The sequence below is a fragment of the Phocoena sinus genome, chromosome 21 (genome assembly GCF_008692025.1).
Source record: "Phocoena sinus isolate mPhoSin1 chromosome 21, mPhoSin1.pri, whole genome shotgun sequence".
Taxonomy (NCBI): Eukaryota; Metazoa; Chordata; class Mammalia; order Artiodactyla; family Phocoenidae; genus Phocoena; species Phocoena sinus.
In genome coordinates this window covers 34,330,644-34,356,233 of record NC_045783.1, presented here as the reverse complement: position 1 = coordinate 34,356,233, position 25,590 = coordinate 34,330,644, and the positions used below count along the sequence as shown (strand labels likewise).

Here is a 25,590-nt window from a genome sequence, read left to right as displayed (position 1 = left end):
CCACAGGTAATTACAAAATGAGGAAAACTTAAATATGGCCTGGGTATCAGGCGATTTTTAAAGGATGATTATTAGTATTTTAGGTGTGAAAACGGCATGGTGGTTTTATATAACAAAGACATTACTGAGTTGAAATAAATATAATATTCAAGAAGTATGTCTTCCCCCTGCTACCCAAGGGAAACTCTGGTAGGTCCCATAATTCTCTGGCCACTTGTAGGTAACAGAAAGTCCTAAAGTTACTTTAAGTCACGAAACACAACTGTGACTCCAAAAATAAAATGTCAGGTCAGTGTATTATCGACCCTTTAAGTAAGGCCAAAAAGAGTAAGAGACATTGGCTTCTGCATTTCCTCCCCTCCCCCTCTCCCCTTGCTGGCTGCGGCTACCCTCCCCTCCAGTGTTGGAACGTGGAGAAAGGCCACCTGACTGCTAGTGCCATGAAAAAGAAGTGGCACAGGCTGCTGGCTGCCTCCCAATATCCACCAGTCCCTTCCCCTTGACATAAACAAACCCAACTTTAAGCTGGGCCCATGGCTACCCAGCAACAAGTTTATATTTCCAAGGCTTTCTTGAAGCTGGGCCTGACCCTGTGACTCGACTCTGGCTAACGGCATATAAGCAGAAATGTTGGGTGATGTATCTTGAAAGTATCCTTAAAAGGGAGGGAGCAGATCCTGCCTCTGTCTGCCTGAACCGTAACATGATGGCTGGAGCTGCAGCAGCCCCTCTGAGCAGAAGCACGAGGACCACAGTCATGGGCCTGGGCTGTGGGGCAGTGAACTAGGAGGCGTGATCTTGACATCTGTGTGGCGCTCCCATCCCATCCCTGAACTGCCTACTTCCCAACTGATCCTACGTAAGAGAGAAATCAACTTCTACTGTGTGTTACCACTGTTGTTTCTCTTACATGCAGGCAAACTTCCTCCTCACCAGCACAGACAGCTTTGCACTCTCCGGACCAGCCCATACTCAGGCCTGACTCTGACTCTCATGGGCGTTTTTGTGGATTCTCCAGGGGCTCCCCTCTGACCCCTGTGGTGTGGGCAATGCACCCAGACCCTGAAACTCACTCCACAAGCTCTCCACTGGCTGTGTCCTTGGGCAGGGGTCAAGTTCCAGGCTGGCTCTCCCTCCCTGCAGGGGCCACACCTGGTCCAGGGGGAGCCCCCCTACAATGGCCCCAACAAACACGGCAGTGGGGGGGAGGACTGTCCCAGCTACTCTTCACTCTCCACACCCCCAAACGTCTCACCAGAATCAGAGCCAGCCCACCATGCACCCAGCTGAGGGGACACAGGGCTCGGGGTGTGTGGGCAGGACCTCCACCTCCATTTCCTCCAGGGGGAAGGGGCTGGTGCAGAGTCACAGCAGAAGATTCTCCAGATAGATGGGTGCTTCTTATACCCTCACAGTAAGGAGGATTTTCAAGAGCTGTGAGCCTCGTGTTCCGATACTGCCTCTGAAAATGCCCATCTTGGTCGTGCTCACACCTCATTTTTGTAACTGCTATCTAGTGCATCTGGTGGCTTTAGTCAAGTTTTCCAATTCAACAGCCTGTCACAAAAACCATAAATTATGTGGGGATGCACACTGGTGGTAAAACTCTAATAAAGCAAGGAGATGATTAACATGATATCTGGAGGAGCAGTTACCCCGCAGGTGGGGCAGGAGGAAGGAAGGAAATAAGACCCGGAAGTACATGGGAGGGGCTTCAGAGGGAATGTTCTAGATGCTCAAAAACCATAAATTATGTGGGGATGCACACTGGTGGTAACACTCTAATAAAGCAAGGAGATGATTAACATGATATCTGGAGGAGCAGTTACCCCTCAGGTGGGGCAGGAGGAAGGAAGGAAATAAGACCCGGAAGTACATGGGAGGGGCTTCAGAGGGAATGTTCTAGATGCTTACTGGATCGTTACTCGCTTTGTTATTTTAAGTCAAAAGGCACACACACGTTACATATACATACACTTATCATGACTTATGAATTTAAAAGGAAACAAAGAACAGACACAGCATAATCTCTAAACTCCATAGCAAAACAATCTGGAAAGAAGCCTGCACCTGATGACGAGGCTGTGAACTCAACACAAAGTGGAGGATGCTGGTCAGCGGTGACAGACTTCCTCGAAGGTGTGAGTGTCACCCTTGACCCCTGAGGCGGAGGTCAGTGACAGCACCCTGAGTGGATCTGATCCACTCAACCGTCCAGATGACAGATGAGGGGAAATAGTTCATAGCCGCTGTCTGGAACCCCAGAGCCACCTGCAGCGGAGAAAGTCACCAGGTCCTGTGAGCTGGAAAGGAATCTCGGCCATCGGCTCAGCCCCGCGGCCCCCCAGCCCTGGTCGGCTCTCCTATGCTGTGCCCACACTGTCCGCACAGAGGGACGTTTGGTTAAGCCTTCTGAATTCTCTCTGCGTGACTTCTGTAATTGCCAAAGCGACGTTCTGATTATGATCTGGTTTCTAGGAGCTGGGTGACGGGTAAAGAAGGTGCTGATCGCGTAGATTTTCCTGTTGCTGTTATTGAGGCACTGTCAGCTTCCTTACAATCAGCGAGGACAGCTGATACTGCTTGAGTGCTTATCTCACTTGATCTCACAATCATTTTAATCCCACTGAGAGGAAGCAGAGGAGAGAGATAAAGAGCAACAGGCTGCCAAGATCCAAACCTCAGCTCCAACCCTTAACAGCTGTGTAACCTGGAGCAATTCGCTGAACCTCTTTGGGCCTCAGTCTTCTCATCTGTAAAGTGGGAATGATGGTAGTACCTACCTCATAGGGTTGCTGTGAAGAGTACATGAGTCAGTGGTCCTGAAGCACTGAGACAGCAGCTGTCACATAGTGAGTACAATATAAATGTTTGCTACTATTCCCATTTTACAGACAAAACGCCTGAGGCTCAAGTAGTAAGGTAACTTGCCTAAATTCCATACACAGCAGCTAGTGCAACCCAAATATGTTAGGCCTCAGACCTCACATGCTTAACCACCATGGTTCTTACCAAGCACCAAGCCAGTTATTTGTCAAGGTGAACTAACCCCTAACCCCTGTGCCCTGGGGTGTGTTGGTTGGATGACTTATTCGGGGCCTGACGATGCCACCGCAGGCTGGAAAAGGCCAGACTCTGGGCCCTCACATCTGAGGTCGGCCAAGCAGCAGGCGCCCTCCCTTGGATCATCATCCCAGGACAGCAGACAGCAGCCTCCCTACTGACACCCTGCTGAACTCAGAGATGCTCAGAGGCACACACTGGCTCTCAGTTCTCCATTTCTAGGAATATGCCAATGAGCAGATACAAAATGTAAGTTCTCCAACCCCGGACAGGTTCAGACTATACCCATTCTGCCTTGAGTTGGCTGTAAGGTAGCAAGCTTTCCTTCAAAACCTTTCTACTTGGATTGATCCCTTGATCATTACATAGTATCCTCTGTCTCTTAGTCTTTATTTTAAAGTCTATTTTATCTGACAGGAGTATTGCTACTCCAGGTTTCTTCCAATTTCCATTTGCCTGGAATACCTTTTTCCATCCTCTCACTTTGTCTGTATGTGTCCCTGGATCTGATGTGGGTCTGTTGTAGGCCGCATATATATGGGTCTTATTTTTTGTATCCATTCAGCCAGTCTATGTCTTTTGGTTTGAGCATTTAATCCATTTACATTTAAGGTAATTATTGATATGTATGTTCTTACTGCCATTTTGTTAGCTGTTTTGGATTTGTTTTTGCAGGTCTTTTTTCTTCCCCTCCTCTTGTGATTCAGTGACTATCTTGTGTTTGGATTGCTTTTCCTTTTTTGTGTGTGTATCTACTGTAGGTTTTTGGTTTGTGGTTCCCATGAGATTTTGACATAGCAGTCTATATTTACACAAGATTTGTTGATTTTGATCAACAAGATTTTAACTTGTTGATCTCTAAGTTTCAAATGCATTTCCAATATCCTGCATTTCTGCTCTCCTCACAATTTCTGGTTTTGATATCATATTTGTGTGTGGATGATTTCCTACCTTTACTGGTGAGCTTTCCCATTCATAATTTTCTTATTTCTAGTCGTGGCCTTTTCTTTTCCATCTAGAGAAGTTCCTTTAGCATTTGTTGTAAAGCGGGTTTGGTGGTGCTGAATTCTCTTAGCTTTTGCTTCTTTACAAAATAGAAACAGACTCACACACTTCAAAAACAAACTTATGGTTACCAAAGGGGAAAGGTGGGGGGAGGGATAAATTAGGAGTTTGGGGTTAACATATACACACTACTATATATAAAACAGACTAACAACAAGGACCTACTGTGTCACACAGGGAGCTCTGCTCAATATCCTGTAATAACCTATGTGAGAAAAGTATCTGGAAAAGAGTGGATATATGTACATGTACATCTGAATCACTTTGCTGTACACCTGAAACTAACACAACATTGTAAATCAACTAGACTCCAGTATAAAATAAAAATTAAATTAAAAAAAACTTTCAAACTGATCCAGGCCCGGGTACACTGTACCTGTGAAGGGCCGGAAGGTGGGACCTGGCCCGAGGGTCACCATCAGGCCTGCAGACAAGTGCCGTAGAGCAGGACCCCTGCTAACACCTTGAGGAGCCACGTGCCTCCCTGCCTCAGCTTCCCCACTCGAGAAGCAGAAGCATTAGACCAGATGACCTGTGAGTTCCCTTCCATTCTCTGATCTTTACATCCGTATTTTAACTCAGAGCTAAATCTCATTTTGATTTGACTACATTCAAAAACAACCCAAAATAAACTCTCATTTTAAGGAGATACAGGCTGCTTTCTTTCCATAGTGCATAAAGGGCCAGTGATGCTACTGCTGTTTGCAGTTGTGAAGGGATGAAGGCGCTTTCAAAACCCTAACATGAGCTGCTGGGACCATGAGAGGGAAAAACCGATTCGCCCTGATAGCCACCCATTACATGAAACACGGCTTAAAATCTTTTCTCCCTGAGAATAATAAGCAATAAACTGGGCCTAATCCTTATCTGGTTCATGCCCATCGGCCCCAGATTACACGTGTGCACATGCATGTCCTGTGCGTGTGTACATGCTCACAGCACACTGCAGCATTGTTTAGGAATGTAAATAATGAGGAAGTACCATGAACACTTCCAAAAAAGACAACGTTCATTACAATGATTGTCTCAAAATGATGTAGATAACTTATCAAAGATACTAGTCTGATTCACAGCCTTACTTTTGGCCTTATACTAATAAAATGCTTGCTAGGAAATCCATGATGCAAATTAATTTTTGCATTAGACTGCACAGAAGAAATAAGTTGAAAAAGTAAGTAATGGACCACCCCATGGACTTTCAGGTGATACTGGTTCGACATCTAAAATTATTCTTTTCATCAGCAGCATGTATAAAATGCAACTACTTACTGATGGGTTTTCTCTTCTTCCAAACAACATTGTAACTTGTATTTTTAGCCTTTAACACTATTTTAAGATTCTTTAATTTAGTCAAATTAGTTTCATCAGAAACATCTGTTCAGAAGACTGATTCATGAAAAACGCCAACTATAGATAATACATCACTCCACTCATTTTTAAAAGGTTTCATAATCTTTGTAGTAGGCCCCTTCTTAATGGCCCGACAGTGCTGAACCCTTCACCAAACGTTCCTGCACTATATTAGGTACACAGGCACTCTGATAGGAGGAAAAACAAACCACAAATGATCCAGGAAGCTGAGGTACGTCACAGGTAACGAGCAGACTATTATTCTGATAATCCAGGCTTGTGCTGAGCGCTTTGCCTAATTAGACTTCACACAAGGGGGAATAAACGCTTTAATATTTAACAAGTATAATGGTGTAATCGATGTACACAAATCACCTGATAAGGAACATTGCTTATTAAAGAGAGAGACAGATGGCTACGGGAGAGGTATCATCACTAAATGTAAAATCTCACAGGCTCCCACCGTGAGCACCAGCGACACATCACCACTCCAACCCCAGTGACTCCATGCATTATTTAGTCCGTCCTCTCGCTCAGGAGCCGATAGGTACGCCCATGTCACAGATTTAAGAAAATCACTTGGTGGAAATAGATCACTTCTGCTGTTTCTCAAAGCATCTTAACCACTCTGGCTGCTCTCAAAATCCCAGTGAGTCAAGATCTCCAGCATCGGGGCTTCCCTGGTGGCGCAATGGCTGAGAATCCGCCTGCCAATGCAGGGGACACAGGTTCGAGCTCTAGGCCGGGAAGATCCCACATGCTGCAGAGCAACTAAGCCCGTGTGCCACAACTACTGAGCCTGCACTCTAGAGCCCGCGAGCCACAACTACTGACCCTGTGTGCCACAACTACTGAAGCCCACGTGCCTAGAGCCTGTGCTCCATGAGAAGCCACCGCAATGAGAAGCCCGCGCACAGCAACAAAGACCCAATGCAGCCAAAAATAAATAAACAAAATAATTTTTTTTTAATTGTGTAAGATATGAGATGGGGCCAAGCCTCATTCTTTTAAAAAAAAAAAAGAAAGACCTCCAGCATCTCTCTTATAATCACATCAGTGTGATAATTAGTCCTCCTTTTGATAACCTTCAAGAACACTTAATGTGTTGGAAGCCTTCCTGACTCTGTTAGATCCAGCCAGCCTGCCATAAGATTATGAATGCATAATTTGCTTACAGGTAGCTTGGAAGAAAACACCAAGTAAGAAAACAGTATGTGGGGAAGAGAGTTGAAAACAGGCACGCTTATGAACAGCAAATGATACTAAAAGAGACTTTTCTTTTGGGGTGGGTAGTTTGTTTGGTTTCTCCAAGGTCAGCTTTACACTCAACTGCAGGGACCCTGGAAGGTAACATGCCCTGTTCATGAACACAGTTTCTCACCAACACTGCTGACTATTCAGTTGCTGTCTCTGTTCATTTCATGCGTATTTACAAAGAACCTACTGTGTCTACACACTGCACCTCGCTGCTTGCAGCGCATCCAACAATGGTGTGAGCTGTGGACCCCATGCTCCAGGTCTGCAGTCCTGTTCAAGAACGACACAAAAGCAACTGCAAGGCCGCAGCCACATCACGCTTGGTACCCGTGGAGGCGCCACGCTTGGGCACAGGAGCTGCAGCGGCAAACAGACTTTGTGCTAATGCTGGGACTCCCTGCCACGCCGTCTGCCCCTGCCAAGGCATTCCGTCTACCTGAACCTCAGTCCTTCCAGTATTTTTATATGGGTTTAAAAACAATTCCACAAATAAAGTGCTTTGGATACTGCTTAGTACCTAACAGATTTCTTCCTAAGCTTCTGCCACTTCTGCACTCCCAGGGAAAAAGATGGGCCTCAATTTAATTTAAAAGCCAATAATTCAATCTCTGGCTTAGCTGCAGTGATACCCATATCGACATCTTACTTCTCTTTCACATAAACAATTTAATTTTTGACTTGTGTCCATAAACAAACTCCTCCAGAACTATTCTTAGCAAGTGTTTCCAGAAAGATCATGGATTTGAAGTGCAGAGAAAAAAGAGTTTCAAATTTTAATCCAGATGAGACTGGGATCATTTGGAGTTAATTTGATTCATGAAGTTTATGGTCATCGTTTCCATTTCTGATGCTGTAAAATCAACAGGAAATTAAAACTAATCTCATTCACCCTGAAGTAGGCACTGAAAGCTTACATCTCCAGGGAAGATGTTCCACATGTCACTAAGCCATGGCTCAATAATATAGTCCCTTCTTTGTATTTCACTCTACTGAGAGCTCCTTGAGGTCAGAAACCCCTGTCTTTTCACCTGTGTATCTCTAGCACCAAGAACAGTGCTGGGCACATGGTAGGAGCTCCATAACCAGATTCTGAAAAACCTGAGAGCAGGCAATTGTTTAGGTGGCATCATTGTCGGGGCACCTAAAACTACCTGCCAGCTGGCGGTGGTACCCAAGGATGCTGCATGGCCCATCAAGAGCAGTGAGATGGAAACAAGGGACCTGGGCTCCATTCCTGATAATGCGTTCCCCTCAGTAGCTGGGCCATCTTAGATAAGGCACTTCACTTCTCTGGGCCTCTTTCTGTTCATCTGAAAAATACAGAGATAGTCCAAATGGTGCCTCTGTTCATTTCATGCGTATTTACAAAGAACCTACCGTGTCTACACACTGCACCTCGCTGCTTGCAAATGGTCTCAATGGTGCTATTATTTCTGCAAAATACTTATGTTGGTCCAACTGATCTCAGAAATAACATTATTTCTGTTGCTAAGCAGTGGTCCTCCTGTGACTTCTAACTCCAGCAAGTCACTGACAAGACCATTAAATGAACTCTACAAATCCTCCAGAATCCAAGTGTCCCCTTCAGATGCACGACTTTGCCATTTCAAAGATTTTTAGTTCATATAGATAAAAGAGATGAACATGGCTAGCTTTCGTCAAAGCTTCTCCATTCATTCTCTGACCCTCAATCCTAAGTGAGTAAGAGCTGCAGTAATACCTGTCCGCTTCATACTGGTATGACATTTGCCCCCAAGATAATTAAACAGTCACTTACGGAGACCAGGGAAGAGAGTTTTAAAAAGCTGGTGCCTGCTGTGGGGGAAGATGGCGGAAGAGTAAGACGTGGAGATTACCTTCCTCCCCACAGATACACCAGAAATACTTCTACACGTGGAACAACTCCTACAGAACACCTACTGAACGCTGGCAGAAGACCTCAGACCTCCCAAAAGGCAAGAAACTCCCCACGTACCTGGGTAGGGCAAAAGAAAAAAGAATAAACACAGACAAAAGAATAGGGACGGGACCTGCACCAGTGGGAGGGAGCCGTGAAGGAAGAAAGGTTTCCACACACTAGAAGCCCCTTCGTGGGCGGAGACTGCGGGTGGCAGAGGGGGAAATCTTTGGAGCCGCGGAGGAGAGTGCAGCCACAGGGATGTGGAGGGCAAAGCGGAGAGATTCCCGCACATAGGCTCGATGCCGACTGGCACTCACCAGCCCGAGAGTTGGAGCGCAGGGAGAGGACTGGGGTTGGCAGCGTGAACACAGCCTGCAGGGGGTTAGTGCACCATGGCTAGCCGGGAGGGAGTCCGGGGAAAAGTCTGGACCTGCCGAAGAGGCAAGAGACATTTTCTTCCCTCTTTGTTTCCTGGTGCGCGAGGAGAGGGGATTAAGAGCGCTGCCTAAAGAAGCTCCAGAGACGCGCGTGAACCACGGCTAACAGCGCGGAACCCAGAGATGGGCATGAGACGTTAAGGCTGCTGCTGCCGCCACCAAGAAGCCTGTGTGCGAGCACAGGTCACTCTCCACACCTCCCTTCCGGGGAGCCTGTGCAGCCCACCACTGCCAAGGTCCCGGGATCCAGGGACAACTTCCCCGGGAGAACGCACGGCACGCCTCAGGCTGGTGCAACGTCTTGCCGGCCTCTGCCGCCGCATGGCCACCCCGAACTCCATGCCCCTCCCTCCCCCCAACCTGAGTGAGCCAGAGCCCCCGAATCAGCGGCTCCTTTAACCCCGTCCTGTCTGAAAGAAGAATAGACGCTCTCTGGCGACCTACATGCAGAGGCAGGCCCAAATCCAAAGCTGAACCCCGGGAGCTGTGAGAACAAAGAAGAGAAAGGGATATCTCTCCCAGCAGCCTCAGAAGCAGCGGGTTAAAGCTCCACAATCAACTTGATGGAAACTGCATCTGTGGAATACATGAATAGACAACGAATCATCCCAAATTGAGGAGGTGGACTTTGAGAGCAAGATTTATTATTTTTCCTCTTTTCCTCTTTCTGTGAGTGTGTATGTGTATGCTTCTGTGTGAGATTTTGTCTGTATAGCTTTGCTTTCACCATTTATCCTAGGGTTCTATCCGTCTGTTTTTTTTTTTTATAAAAAATTTTTTTCTTAATAATTATTTTTATTTTAATAACTTTATTTTCTTTTATCTTACTTTATTTTATTTTATCCTCTTTCTTTCCGTTCCTTCCTTCCTTCCTTCCTTTCTTTCTCTTTCTTTCTTTCTTTCTTTCTTTCTTTTCTTTCTACTTTTTCTCCCTTTTATTCTGAATCGTGTGGATGAAAGGCTCTTGGTGCTGCAGCCAGGAGTCAGTGCTGTGCCTCTGAGGTGGGAGGGCCAACTTCAGGACACTGGTCCAAAAGAGACCTCCCAGCTCCACATAATATCAAACAGTGAAAATCTCCCAGATATCTCCATTTCAAAATCAGCACCCAGCTTCACTCAACGACCAGCAAGCCACAGTGCTGGACAACCTATGCCAAACAACTAGTAATACAGGAACACAACCCCACCCATTAGCAGAGAGGCTGCCTAAAATCATAATAAGGCCACAGACACCCCAAAACACACCACCAGACGTGGACCTGCCCACCAGAAAGACAAGATCCAGCCTCATCCACCACAACACAGGCACTAGTCCCCTCCACCAGGAAGCCTACACAACCCACTGAACCAACCTTAGCCACTGGGGACAGACACCAAAAACAACGGGAACTACTAACCTGCAGCCTGCAAAAAGAAAACCCCAAACACAGTAAGATAAGCAAAATGAGAAGATAGAAAAACACACAGCAGATGAAGGAGCAAGATAAAAACCCACCAGACCTAACAAAGGAAGAGGAAATAGGCAATCTACCTGAAAAAGAATTCAGAATAATGATAGTAAAGATGATCCAAAATCTTGGAAATAGAATAGACAAAATGCAAGAAACATTTAACAAGGACCTAGAAGAACTAAAGATGAAACAAACAACAATGAACCACACAATAAATGAAATGAAAAATACTCTAGATGGGATCAATAGCAGAATAACTGAGGCAGAAGAATGGATAAGTGACCTGGAAGATAAAATAGTGAAAATAACTACTGCAGAGCAGAATAAAGAAAAAAGAATGAAAGGAACTGAGGACAGTCTCAGAGACCTCTGGGACAACATTAAACACACCAACATTCGAATTATAGGGGTTCCAGAAGAAGAAGAAGAAAAGAAAGGGACTGAGAAAATATTTGAAGAGATTATAGTTGAAAACTTCCCTAATATGGGAAAGGAAATAGTTAATCAAGTCCAGGAAGCACAGAGAGTCCCATACAGGATAAATCCAAGGAGAAACACGCCAAGACACATATTAATCAAACTGTCAAAAATTAAATACAAAGAAAACATTAAAAGCAGCAAGGGAAAAATAACACACAAGGGATTCCCCCATAAGGTTAACAGCTGATCTCTCAGCAGAAACTCTGCAAGCCAGAAGGGACTGGCAGGACATATTTAAAGTGATGAAGGAGAAAAACCTACAACCAAGATTACACTACCCAGCAAGGATCTCATTCAGATTTGATGGAGAAATTAACACCTTTACAGACAAGCAAAAGCTGAGAGAGTTCAGCACCACCAAACCAGCTTTATGACAAATGCTAAAGGATCTTCTCTAGACAAGAAACACAAGAGAAGGAAAAGACCTACAATAACAAACCCAAAACAATTAAGAAAATGGGAATAGGAACATACATATCGATAATTACCTTAAATGTAAATGGATTAAATGCTCCACCAAAAGATACAGACTGGCTGAATGGATACAAAAACAAGACCCATATATATGCTGTCTACAAGAGACCCACTTCAGACCTAGAGACACATACAGACTGAAAGTAAGGGGATGGAAAAAGATATGCCATGCAAATGGAAACCAAAAGAAAGCTGGAGTAGCAATTCTCATATCAGACAAAATAGACTTTAAAATAAAGACTATTAGAAGAGACAAAGACGGACACTACATAATGATCAAGGGATTGATCCAAGAAGATATAACAATTGTAAATATGTATGCACCCAACATAGGAGCCCCTCAATACATAAGGCAAATACTAACAGCCATAAAAGGGGAAATCGATAGTAATACATTCATAGTAGGTGACTTTAACACCCCACTTTCACCAATGGACAGATCATACAAAATGAAAATAAATAAGGAAACACAAACTTTAAATGATACATTAAACAACATGGACGGGCTTCCCTGGTGGCGCCGTGGTTGAGAGTCCGCCTGCTGATGCAGGGGACAAGGGTTCATGCCCCGGTTTGGGAAGATCCCACATGCCGCAGAGCGGCTGGGCCCGTGAGCCATGGCCGCTGAGCCTGCGCGTCCGGAGCCTGTTGCTCCGCAACGGGAGAGGCCACAACAGCGGGAGGCCCGCGTACCGCAAAAAAAAAAACAAGATGGACTTAATTGATATTTATAGGACATTCCATTCAAAAACAACAGAATACACATTTTTCTCTAGTGCTCATGGAACATTCTCCAGGATAGATCATATCTTGGGTCACAAATCAAGCCTTGGTAAATTTAAGAAAATTGAAATTTTATCAAGTGTCTTTTCTGACCACAATGCTATGAGACTAGATATCAATTACAGGAAAAGATCTGTAAAAATTACAAACACATGGAGGCTAAACAATACCCTACTTAATAATGAAGTGATCACTGAAGAAATCAAAGAGGAAATCAAAAAACACCTAGAAACAAATGACAGTGGAGACACGACGACCCAAAATCTATAGGATGCAGCAAAAGCAATTCTAAGCAGGAAGTTTATAGCAATACAATCCTACCTTAAGAAACAGGAAACATCTTGAATAAACAACTTAAACTTGCACCTAAAGCAATTAGAGAAAGAAGAACAAAAAACCCCAAAGTTAGCAGAAGGAAAGAAATCATAAAGATCAGATCAGGAATAAATGAAAAAGAAATGAAGGAAACGATAGCAAAGATCAATAAAACTAAAGATGGTTCTTTGAGAAGATAAACGAAATTGATAAACCATTAGCCAGACTCATCAAGAAAAAAAGGGAGAAGACTCAAATCAATAGAATTAGAAATGAAAAAGGAGAAGTAACAACGGACACTGCAGAGACACAAAAGATCATGAGAGATTACTACAAGCAACTCTATGCCAATAAAATGGACAACCTGGAAGAAATGGACACATTCTTAGAAATGCACAACCTGCCAAGACTGAATCAGGAAGAAATAGAAAACATGAACAGACCAATCGCAAGCACTGAAATTGAAACTGTGATTTAAAATCTTCCAACAAACAAAAGCCCAGGACCAGATGGCTTCACAGGCGAATTCTATCAAACATTTAGAGAAGAGCTAACACCTATCCTTCTCAAACTCTTCCAAAATATAGCAGAGGGAGGAACACTCCCAAACTCATTCTACGAGGCCACCATCACCCTGATACCAAAACCAGACAAGGATGTCACAAAGAAAGAAAAGTGCAGGCCAATATCACTGATGAACATAGATGCAAAAATCCTCAACAGAATACTAGCAATCAGAATCCAACAGCACATGAAAAGGATCATACACCATGATCAAGTGGGGTTTATTCCAGGAATGCAAGGATTCTTCAATATATGCAAATCAATCAATGTGATACACCATATTAACAAATTGAAGGAGAAAAACCATATGGTCATTTCAATAGATGCAGAGAAAGCTTTTGACACAATTCAACACCCATTTATGATAAAAACCCTCCAGAAAGTAGGCATAGAGGGAACTTTCCTCAACATAATAAAGGCCATATATGACAAACCTACAGCCAACATCGTCCCCAATGGTGAAAAACTGAAAGCATTTCCACTAAGATCAGGAACAAGACAAGGTTGCCCACTCTCACCACTCTTATTCAAATAGTTTTGGAAGTTTTAGCCACAGCAATCAGAGAATAAAAGGAAGCCAAATCAGAAAAGAAGTAAAGCTGTCACTGTTTGCAAATGACATGATACTATACATAGAGAATCCTAAAGATGCTACCAGAAAACCACTAGAGCTAAGCAATAAATTTGGTAAACTAGCAGGATACAAAATTAATGCACAGAAATCTCTGGTATTCCGATACACTAATGATGAAAAATCTGAAAGCGAAATCAAGAAAACATTCCCATTTACCATTGCAACAAAAAGAATAAAATATCTACGAATAAACCTACCTAAGGAGACAAAAGACCTCTATGCAGAAAATTATAAGACACTGATGAAAGAAATTAATGATACAAATAGATGGAGAGATATACCATGTCCTTGGATTGGAAGAATCAACATTGTGAAAATGACTCTACTAACCAAAGCAATCTACAGATTCAATGCAATCCCTATCAAACTACCACTGGCATTTTTCACAGAACTAGAAAAAAAACTTCACAATTTGTATGGAAACACAAAAGACCCTGAATAGCCAAAGCAATCTTGAGAATGAAAAACGGAGCTGGAGGAAGCAGGCTCCCTGACTTCAGACTATACTACAAAGCTACAGTAATCAAGACAGTATGGTACTGGCACAAAAACAGAAATATAGCTCAATGGAACAGGATAGAAAGCCCAGAGATAAACCCACATACATATAGTCACCTTATCTTTGATAAAGGAGGCAGGAATGTACAGTGGAGAAAGGACAGCCTCTTCAATAAATGGTGCTAGGAAAACTGGACAGGTACATGTAAAAGTATGAGATTAGATCACTCCCTAACACCATACACAAAAAGAAGCTCAAAATGGGTTAAAGAGTTAAATGTGAGGCCAGAAACTATCAAACTCGTAGAGGAAAACATAGACAGAACACCCTATATGACATAAATCACAGCAAGATCCTTTTTGAACCCCCTCCTAGAGAAATGGAAATAAAAACAAAAATTTTAAAATGGGACCTAATGAAACTTCAAAGCTTTTGCACAGCAAAGGAAACCATAAACAAGACCAAAAGACAACCCTCAGAATGGGAGAAAATATTTGCAAATGAAACAACTGACAAAGGATTAATCTCCAAGATTTACAAGCAGCTCATGTAGCTTAATAACAAAAAAACAACCCAATCCAAAACTGGGCAGAAGACCTAAATAAACATTTCTCCAAAGAACATATACAGACTGCCAACAAACACATGAAAGAATGCTCAACTTAATTAATCATTAGAGAAAAGCAAGTCAAAACTACAATGAGGTATCATCTCACACCAGTCAGAATGGCCATCATCAAAAAATCTAGAAACAATAAATGCCGGAGAGGGTGTGGAGAAAAGGGAACACTCTTGCACTGCTGGTGGGTATGTGAATTGGTACAGCTACTATGGAGAACAGTATGGAGGTTCCTTAAAAAACTACAAATAGAACTACCATATGACCCAGCAATCCCACTACTGGGCATATACCCTGAGAAAACCATAATTCAAAAAGAGTCATGTACCAAAACGTTCATTGCAGCTCTATTTACAATAGCCCGGAGATGGAAACAACCTAAGTGTCCATCGTCGGATGAATGGATAAAGAAGATGTGGCACATATATACAATGGAATATTACTCAGCCATAAAAAGAAACAAAATTGAGCTATTTGTAATGAGGTGGATGGACCGAGAGTTTGTCATACAGAGTGAAGTAAGTCAGATAGAAAAAGACAAATACCATATGCTAACACATATATGTGGAATTTAAGAAAAAAAAATTCATGAAGAACCTAGGGATAAGACAGGAATAAAGACAAGACCTACTAGAGAATGGACTTGAGGATATGGGAAGGGGGAAGGGTAAGCTGTGACAAAGTGAGAGAGTGGCATGGACATATATACACTACCAAACGTAAAATCTATAGCTAGTGGGAAGCAGCCGCATAGCACAGGGAGATCAGCTCGGTGCTTTGTGACCACCTAGAGGGGTGGGATAGGGAGAGTGGGAGGGAGGGAGATGCAAGAGGGAAGAGTAATGAGAACATACGTATATGTATAACTGATTCACTTTGTTATAAAGCAGAAACTAACACACCATTGTAAAGCAATTATACTCCAATAAAGATGTAAGAAAAAAAAACAAAAAACTGATGCCTCCCACGTGCCTTCACTCCCGGAAGGGCCTTCCATACAACCCAAATAGTCACCTCCCCGTACTTTCAGGCGACCAGACGGGTCTAGTACCTGCATCTCCTCCTGTCTCCGGCCTCGTTTCCATCAGAACATGAGACACCCGCTCTGCATAAAGGGTGTGTTCTCACGGCCTCTGCACTCCACACTAATAACGGCTCAGGTACTGGTCCAGAGTCACTCTTGAAGGAAGAGAAAAAGGTAATTCCAGTGAAGCTGGATAAAATCTCCTATATGCCCATGGATTTCCATGGAAAACACTCTGAGGATTTTTAATTACTTAAGTGAAAAATATCCTGTCTACAAAGAAAATCCGTTTTTTAGACAACCCAAGACCCAAGATGTTGAAACGGTCACTTGATCCAACAGAGGATCTAGCTTTATGCTCAGATTTTTGCTTCAGCCACCGTTTGGACTCATGAAGCCATCCACAGTCCATAAATTTCATTGCTTTGCATTCAAATGGCCCTTGAGTCTCAATGATTAGATTCCTACTTTAGGGATTAAGAACTTGCCCATGGCCACAGAGTGAGTCAGCTCGGGAATCCTTTCTCCACCAACCTAGTCTCCTTCTGCAGCAACATGTGTACACCATCTGGAGGAGAGATACAAACCAAACAAACAAACAAAACCCTCTTTACACACAGCTCTCTCGTTATTGTGGCCCAGAAATCTATGGGCCATGAATTCAGTGAAAAGACAAAAGGACCCTCCCCACCAAAGAACGTGCTTTAGGTATAAGAGCTTGCAGGTCAGAGCCACATCCAAAGAAATATCCCCCAAAACACAAGTCTCCTCCACTGGGTTCCCATTATGTATTAAGTACAAACGTACTTAAATAAATCTTATTTCTATGCAAATAAGACATCCAAAGGTACCCTGGGTATTTTGAGTTATTTATGTCGAGACCCAAGAAGTACTTATTTTCTATCCATCTGTATGTAGAGTAGATGGGAAATAAGCCAAGGACGGCAAGTATCCTTTGGGCAGCTCACTGAAATAGCCGAGGGACACTAAGAATTCCTTCTTTAACGGCAAGACCCCGTCACGGTCTTGCCCCTCTCAGCCTAAGACCATGAGCTACGTGAGGATACCGAGGGCAGTTTTCTGGGATCAGAGTCTACACCCAGACACCTTATCATAGGGACATATACACAGCATGTGTTCAAGACGTATCTGATTATAATCATCTAGAACTTAAGACATTAAAAACTATGCAAGAGTAGAATGAGAAGCGTCCAGGCCCAGGGCAAATGCAGATGCTCCTGATCCACACCTTCCCTTCCACCTTCCTTCCCGTGCGCCTATGTTTCCTTCCACCTTCCTTCCCGTGCACCTATGTTTCCCTTCCACCTTCCTTCCCGTGCGCCTATGTTTCCCTTCCACCTTCCTTCCCGTGCACCTGTGTTTCCCTTCCATCTTCCTTCCCGTGCACCTATGTTTCCCTTCCATCTTCCTTCCCGTGCACCTATGTTTCCCTTCCACCTTCCTTCCCGTGCGCCTATGTAATCACAACAGCTGATGCTACCAAGTATCCAAGCTAAGCCGTTCACATACATTCTCATGCTAGGCCGTTCACATACATTCTCTAAATCAATCGGCAAACTGCCCAGTACGATGGGCACTATTATCCCCACTTTACAGATGAGAAAACTGAGACCTAAAGAATTCAGTAACTTGTCCAGGATCACAGTTAAGAAAGGGTGGACCTGGGTGAACTGGCTCCACTGCCCAGGCCTGTCCCGGAGGTGACCAGACTGTCTCACTTATTAGAGCAATCAGCAAACATTCATTCCACTCAGCTCCCCAGGAACCAAAGGAACCAACCTGGAATCCATTTCAAGGGTTACTCTCCTTCCGACAAAGCTATCCTTCTGTCGCTTTTTTAAAGTCTGCTTGTTCATTTCATTTTAATACACTCTATTAATTCTATAAAATGGGCTTTTGAAAATTACAGTAGCTTACTTTAAACAAACTGTTCCCCGATTCAATACGTTTTTTAAATTTCTTGCATTTTTTTTAAACCCTTAATCAAGCTTCTCTTGCACCTGGGCAGGTTCTGTTTGCTTATTCACAGAAGGGCTGGTTTATGCCCATAAGCCAGCGCAGAATAAATGAGTCAGGGCCTCCTGCTCCCTGGCTGAGGCAGCCAGTCCCAGACCATAATGATTTTGTGAAGCCCACGCTCCATCCCTTCCACACACGGCATCTACCCCGGACACCAAACAAGGTGGCCCATTATCGTAAAACCACTAGGACCATCTCCCTGAAAACACCCCTGATCTCACAACACAGCCCACGCTCCAGAAAGGCCAGCAGGACTCTAAACAGCGCCCTGTGGACCGGGCTCCCGGCCTCACCAGGAACAGATCTGGGTGTGTTTAACTGAATCTCCAACTAGAATAAGTAAAGGCTTATTTTCCCATGATACCGGCTTCCCCTTGAAGATCTAGAGTGAAAACTGGCAACAACTAGTAATTTTGACTTAGCTGTTTGCTGGGAGAGGCTGCAGTGCTTCTGGAAAAACCCTGCAGTGGGAGGCCAGGGAGCTGGAAGTCTGTAACAAGCCCTGCAGCAATGGAGTAGGCAGTGCAGGAGGGCTGCAGGCCTCTCCCCACGCCTCAGCACCGCCCACCAGCGGCACATCTGAGCCACCTGACCCCCTCGGGTCCCCAGGGACAAGCTGCTCATGTTCTTGCCTCGCCCTCCACCCACATCCCAAACCCTTCCCACTCAGCCCGCCTCTAACTTCTTTTCTGGCCTGTTCCAATTTCCATGGGACCCGAGTTCCTGGCTACTCCCCCAGAAGACTCTCATCCCCACCCCCTGGGACCCATAGGCACCTATCCTGGGCTCCAAGCTGCCCTTGCTTCCTGGAATCCATCCTCCTCTGGGCCTTCTGGGTAACAAGCCAGTGTGACAGGAACGCTACACTGGCACCAGCTCACGTATCACCCAACCCCGCTGCCAGGTCTGTCCCAGCCCCGCAAGGGAGAACCAGAAAGGAACATTTGGAAGAATTCTATCTTGGAGTTTAAGTATCTTTATCTCTCCCAGCCCCTGTAATTGGTGGAAGTGGGAGAAGAGGAAGGGCACCGCTGTGGGTCAGTACCCACCACCTCCAGCGGCCTGACGGCTTCCCCATGCATCTCATTTAATTCGTGCAACAGCCTACCAAGTATTATTATTCCCCATTATGCACACGAGAAACTAAGCCTCAGAGATGTCCACTGATGGGGCCAGGACCCCCCGTCAGTGAGCAACAGAGCTGAGATTCAAACCCCAGCAGTGCCCACCCCGAAGGCCCAGAGCCTTCCTCTGTGCTGCAGGCTTCCACATCTTCGCCATCTCTCTGGTGTCTGGCAGGGTGACTCCAGAGAAGAGGTGAGTAAGAAATATTTGTTGAGTGAATGCATGAACGCTTGACGCCAGCCTTCACACCTTAATATTCTGCAACCACACGCTGGGTTTTATTCATATATTCTGCTTGTAACATGCCCGAGAAGTGCCTTGACAAGATGTTAACCGTTGTACAGAAATAAGTTGTACCACACTGTATTGTATTTCGAGCTACTAGGAAAAGCCACATATAAAAATCTATAAATAAAAAGTGCTGAAGCAGACCCACTGATAACAGTTCATTTGTCATCCTGCTCCGTCGTGTCTAGAAAAGGATACAAATACAAGAATCTAAGGGAAATCAATGTTTTCACATTTTGTTAACCCTCAGAAGTCGAAGACGCTTTCCAGGCTACCAACTCAAAGAGTATGGATGTTGGCAAAGACAGCACAGAGGTTCTGGAGCCGGGCAGACATGGACTCAAGGCTCAGGCCTGCCACCCACGAGTTGACCTCGGGCAGGTAACTGGCCTCTCTACACCCTGGTTTTCTCATCTGCAAAAATGCAGAGAATAATAGCGCGCATTTCCTAAGGTTGCTGTGCTGATTGAATGAACGACTCACTGCCCACATTTCGCAAAGCAGTTGCCACATGGTTAAGGGCTCTGTGTGAGCCGTTTCTGTCACATGAAGAGAAGAACTCTAATGGAAATGTAGCAAGAAATCTGAAATGAATGAATCACTTGCTTTTGCAAACATTATTGCAAACACTAAGTTCACCTGAATCCTCTGTTCCAGATTACTGTGCCTACCAGCATGGTCTACCCTGAAAGCAATGCTATCAGTAATGATAATAATAATAATAATAACCACCACCACCAGCAGCAGCAATGATACATCTCTCATCGATCATGTGCCCGGCACTGTTCTAACCACTTGTACAGGTGTAAGCCTCACAGACATTTGTGCGGACCACTGTCCCACAAGAGTGCCCGACGGGAGGCAAGCAGGCTGAGGCCCACACTCTGCTTCCCACGCCATGCACCCTGGCATGGATGCTTCACCTCAAAGGGGCCCCTGCTGGGCTGGCAGCTCTGTTCACAGAGGTTACCTGCCACATTAACTGAGTAAGTTTCTAAAGACAGGAGACAGAAGTAGAAGGTCACTCTTGAGAGTACCCAGCACCTAAGTCGAAAACCATCATCTTAGTAGTTTCGTTAACAGAGTAGATGAGGATAGCCCCAAAACACCAGTGAATAGCTCCTATCATCAAGTTGCAGGGCATGTGCTCACGTCCCTTGGGAAGGGAAAATAAGGGGACTGGGGGCCCAGCATAAACAGACAACTCCCATCTACCTCCTCCCTGCCTCCTGCTTCCCTCTTCCTCCATCAACTCAAATATCCCTTTGTGTGAAAAGGAAAGAGAGTAGCAGATTTGACCCCAGGATAACCAAATGTATGTTTTGCACTGTCCAAAAGCAACAACTAAAATGATCTATGCATCAAAGTACTATTTCACTAAGCCACAGGATCCAAACCTCTCTGCAAACTCCTGTACTGCTGTTTCTGTGCATGCAGGGCCCAAGCGCAAGTTCCTAAAAAATGACTCCCATGTAAAAACATGCAATTCCTCCCACCTGGGGCATCCATCATCTTGGTCAGCTCCAGGCTGCTGTCCAAACTCACATGCTTCGCCTTGCACGCAGCTCTACACCCATCACTGTGGCTGAGCCTCGGCCTCCCTCTGGAGGAAGTCGGGGAGGCAGGGAGATGCAGGGCCTTCACTGGAGGGATGTTTGAGGGCAGCGGCAGCGCTCTCCCAGTTTAAAGAAGCGTTCTTGTGCAAACAGGAGCTGTGTAACTCTTTGACATGCTCAGAATCCTAAACATAACCCCCAGAAGTTAGCTAACTCATCGGGAAGTGATAAGAATTATCTACGACCTTCACACGGAAGTTCTCCTCTTCCCCAGTTCTTAGTAATGATCTAGACCTTGAAAGAAAGGCAGCAAAGATCAGACTGCCTGGTTTTCAAGTCCCACCACGTGATGTATATCCAGACAAAACTATAATTCAAAAAGATACATGCATCCCTATGTTCATAGCAGCACTATTCACAATAGCCAAGACATGGAAGCAACCTATCTGCCCATTGACAGATGAATGGATAAAGAAGATGTGGTGCATATATACAATGGAATACTACACAACCATTAAAAAAGAATGAAATAATGCCATTTGCAGCAACATGGATGGACCTAGAGATTATCATACTAAGTGAAGTCAGAATGAGAAAGATAAATACCATAGGATATCACTTACATGTGGAATCTAAAATATGACACAAATGAACCTATCTATGAAACAGAAACAGAATCACAGACAGAGACAACAGACTGGTGGTTGCCAAGGGGGAGAGGGCTGGGGGAGGGATGGAGTGGAAGGCTGCGGTTAGTAGATATAAGCTTTTACATAGAGAATGGATAAACAGCAAGGTCCTACTATATAGCAGAGAACTATATTCAATATCCTATGATAAACCATAATGGAAAAGAATATTAAAACAAAGAATATATATGTATATATATACTGAATCACTTTGCTGTACAGCAGAAATTAACACAACATTATAAATCAACAATACTTCAATAAAAAACACACTGAAAAGAAAAGTCCTGCCACGTGAAAATCGGAATCAGAAGTCTGATAACGTACTGAATTCAGAAGAAATCCCTCGGTAAGATTTGGGGCCTGCAATGCGCTGAACTCTTCTGTAACGGTAGTTAGTTTTGCTTTACCAGTTACTGGTATTTAGTTTGTCACTGTAATTAAATTTCACTGAAAACTGAAAATACAATGTTCTCTTATTCACTCACAAACCATATGGCAATACTTTCAGTCATCGTGTTTGCTTACATACCTTGTCGGTATTTTTTTCTACCAAATAGCAAATTCCATCTGACAAATAAAAACATCAACACACCTTCAAGTTGTTCAATAGTCTCAAGCCTGACTAACTTCATTCAAGCTATAATTTAGAAGTAAGAGGGCTTTTCAAAAACTCCCAGAAGAAAAATGCCTTTCAATGATACATCTTGGAATATAATAAAATATATATTTTTATGCGTGGAATTTCACATGGCCCCATTTTTAAAAAAGACAAGACACCAGCAGCTCCTACTGGCCAGATAAACTCCTTGAGAAACAAGTTATTAGTGCTCCAAGTACCAATTTAGGAAATAAAGCAATTTAAAACACATTAAAAGATAAAAATAAGCTCTACCAAAAACATAATCCCCTGAAAAATACTAGGGCAAAATCATATATTTGAATTTTTAGACAGTTTTTTTAAAGTCATATATTGGAATATGAGGATATGCAAAGCAAAAAGCCCGATTATTACAACTCCTTTAAATCTTTAAAGTTATTCTCAGATGGTACCGAATCTGTCATTTAAGACCACTTGCACATATTTTTAGGCCTTTGGTAATGCTTTTCACACAAGGTTGCCCTTTTCTAATAAAGTATTCCGTGTGGCGAACCCAGGAAGTTAAGTTCGCTACCTTACAGGACATAACAATGGCAAAGAATGACAGCCCGGGTGATACGCTATGCAGAAGAGGCCCCTAGTGGTGGAGCCGCTGCTCCGTTGGCTGCGTAAGCTTTTATAAGACTGCTTCATCACCAGGGCAAAATCGATAGGTAATCAAGTCTACCTGAGCTACCTTCTTTAATAACCTCTATTAGCCCTAATATACAGTAGGGCCATCACTTAGAATCCCAAGGTTCTTTCACTAGGAATAAAAAAAAACGTGAGGGGCTTCCCTGGTGGCACAGTGGTTGAGAGTCCGCCTGCTGATGCAGGGGACACGGGTTCATGCCCCGGTCTGGGAAGATCCCACATGCCGCGGAGCGGCTGGGCCCGTGAGCCATGGCCGCTGAGCCTGCGTGTCCAGAGCCTGTGCTCCGAAATGGCAGAGGCCACAACAGTGAGAGGCCCGCGTACGGCAAAAAAAAAAAAAAAAAAAAACTGACCTGAAGAATAACTTCATTACATCCTGTCTTTCAAATCCCGCGTGCCCTGCCCGGCCTGAGCTGGCCTGGAGAGACAGGGTAAAAGCGAGAGCAGGCACCGTGCAGAGCTTCCTGTGCTTTCTTTCCAGTGTGACATTACACTGGGGACAGAGCTAGAACAACATGAAGACTGGGAAGTACAATGCGTTATCGTGCGACCTTGTGATGGATTCTTACCAACAGGAAAAACCTGAAGTATTGCCCACCTCCACCTCCAGAGCGTCAGCCCCTCACTTCCAAACACCCAGACAGGGCAGCATCTGAGGTTCTTCAATAAAGGGTGCTTGAAGGGATGGTTGGGAAGGAAGGCTGCACACAAGGAATTTTAAATTAAAAACAGCAACAGCGCTGAAACATGCCAGACCTGGGGGTTCCTAAAAGTCAAGGAAGACAAGAGACAACTTTTCCAGAGCACTTAGTGTGCTCTGGGCGCTGGGATAAGCCCCTAATTGTTACTTCCTTTTTCCCAACGTCTTCATAAGGTGAGGAAAATTACTGGCATTTTACAAAGTCGAAACCAATGTTGTGAAAGGGTGACTTGCCCAAGGTCATACAGTTAATAAATGGGAGGCTGCCTGGAGCCCAGGAGTCTGGGACGGCAAAGCAAAAGTTCCCTTCGCTTTCATGTAATCTGGTGAATCCAAAAGCTTGAGATTTTGCTTTGAACCCCATTATGACAGTTTGCAAACTGGAGCACAAAGACGAACAGAATTAAAGCATTTCGCTGTATACTTTAGAGTACACATAGGATGGAAAGAACCATCACATATTTAAACCGTTACGGCCCATCTCTCCCTTTCCAGAAATTGACCCTCTCCGGGAGCACAACACACCGTCCCATGTCCTATTATGCACTATTACACGTGTCTGAGTCACTTTTTATGACTAAGGCTTTATGTTTTTTGCTTTATGCTTCTATATCTAAGTTTGGCTTTTCTGCTTCTAATTAGCAACATGACAGCACCGCGCAGGGCTGGTTAATGTTCACTGTTGCAAGTAACGCTACAACAATTACGAGTTTCTTGTATGAAAATGTTAAAATCCAACAAACCCGGTAGAATTGAATTTCCATTTCTAGTAAAAAGACGTGAAAGGACAGTTATTATCTTTATTATCTGGACCTCTCTAACGACATTTAAGTAAAAACCACTCCGAGGCTTTGAAATCAGAATAAAAGCGGAGTTGGCGGCGAAATAGCCACTCTATTATGTACGAGGGCTTCCCAAGGCTCGCTGTTTTGGCGTGCACGGCGCTGTTAGACCTTCTCCTCTCCCATCCCTTGGCTCATCGGTGAAAAGATAAATTCAAAGTCACCGACGGTGTGCAGGTGCAGGAAGCGCCGCGGAAACACCAACTTCGCGGCGTCTCCGTACAGCTCTCCTCCGCCGCCGCCCTTCACCCCGACCCCCAGACCGTGCCCTCGAGGGGGCCCCTCCGCTGACGGCGCACAGCACTTCCTCCCGGCATCCCGGATCGCAGCGACCCTCGGGCACGTGCGCCCCGGCCAGGGTCCCAGGCAGAGGGCACGCTGCCCACCTCCACCTGGGCGCGCCCCCCGCGCCCTCTCCATCCCAGCAAAGACGACTCTGTGCAGCCGCAGCTAAAGCAGTCACGCGGGCACGTGCAAAGGCTACTTTTTAGTCGGTGTTCAAGAAAGTCATCAAACAGCTGAAGGCCACCAGAGTCTGGTGAAGCCACAGCGACCCCGGCCAGCAGCGCCCGGGGCCCTCCCGGGAAGCCTCCCCCAGGACCCCGCGCGCCCACCTGCGGGCGCCGCGCCACCCCCTCCCCTCTCCTCCTCCTTGCCCCACCCTGAGGTGCGAACCCCTCCCCGCGGCACCGCCCCCCACGCCCGCGCGAGCCGCCCGTGGTGGAGGCGCGGGGCGCGAGGATGCCGCCCCGACGCTCACGCGGCGCCCACGCCCGGCCGGCCCGGGCCCGACTCACCGCGAGGCGCTGCCGGCCGGCTCCCGCCGCTCCCGCCGCCGCCGGCTCCTCCTGCGCGGCGCCGCGGGCTCGGCTCCACCTCCCGCTCGGGCTGCCGCGGAGCCTCCGGGGACCCGGGGGCGGGGAGCGCGGGACCGCGGCCGAGCCCCGCGCCGGGTGGGGGCCGCGAGCCGCGGGGCGCGGGGCGGGGGTCCCTCGGGCCCGAGCGGGCGCCCTGGCCTGAGCCGCTCCCCCTGCAGCGGGCGCCCCCGAGCCCACCCCGCAGGTGGCGGCTCGGCGCGCTCCTGAGACCCGGCGAAGTTGAGGGAGGGGCGAGGACGCGGTGGCGGTGGGGCCCCAGCAGG

The 25,590-nt window shown here is 45.4% G+C and overlaps 1 protein-coding gene across 1 annotated transcript in view; it reads right to left on the bottom strand.

Annotated features, from left to right (window-relative positions):
• The window catches only part of CSGALNACT1 (chondroitin sulfate N-acetylgalactosaminyltransferase 1), a 322,544-nt gene extending 297,227 nt beyond the window's left edge, over positions 1-25,317 (bottom strand). Inside the window, exon 1 of the mRNA XM_032618631.1 lies at positions 25,247-25,317. The gene's annotated coding sequence lies outside the window, so the exon portion shown is untranslated. The remainder of the gene's footprint in view (positions 1-25,246) is intronic.
• Between the last annotated feature and the right edge of the window lie 273 nt (positions 25,318-25,590).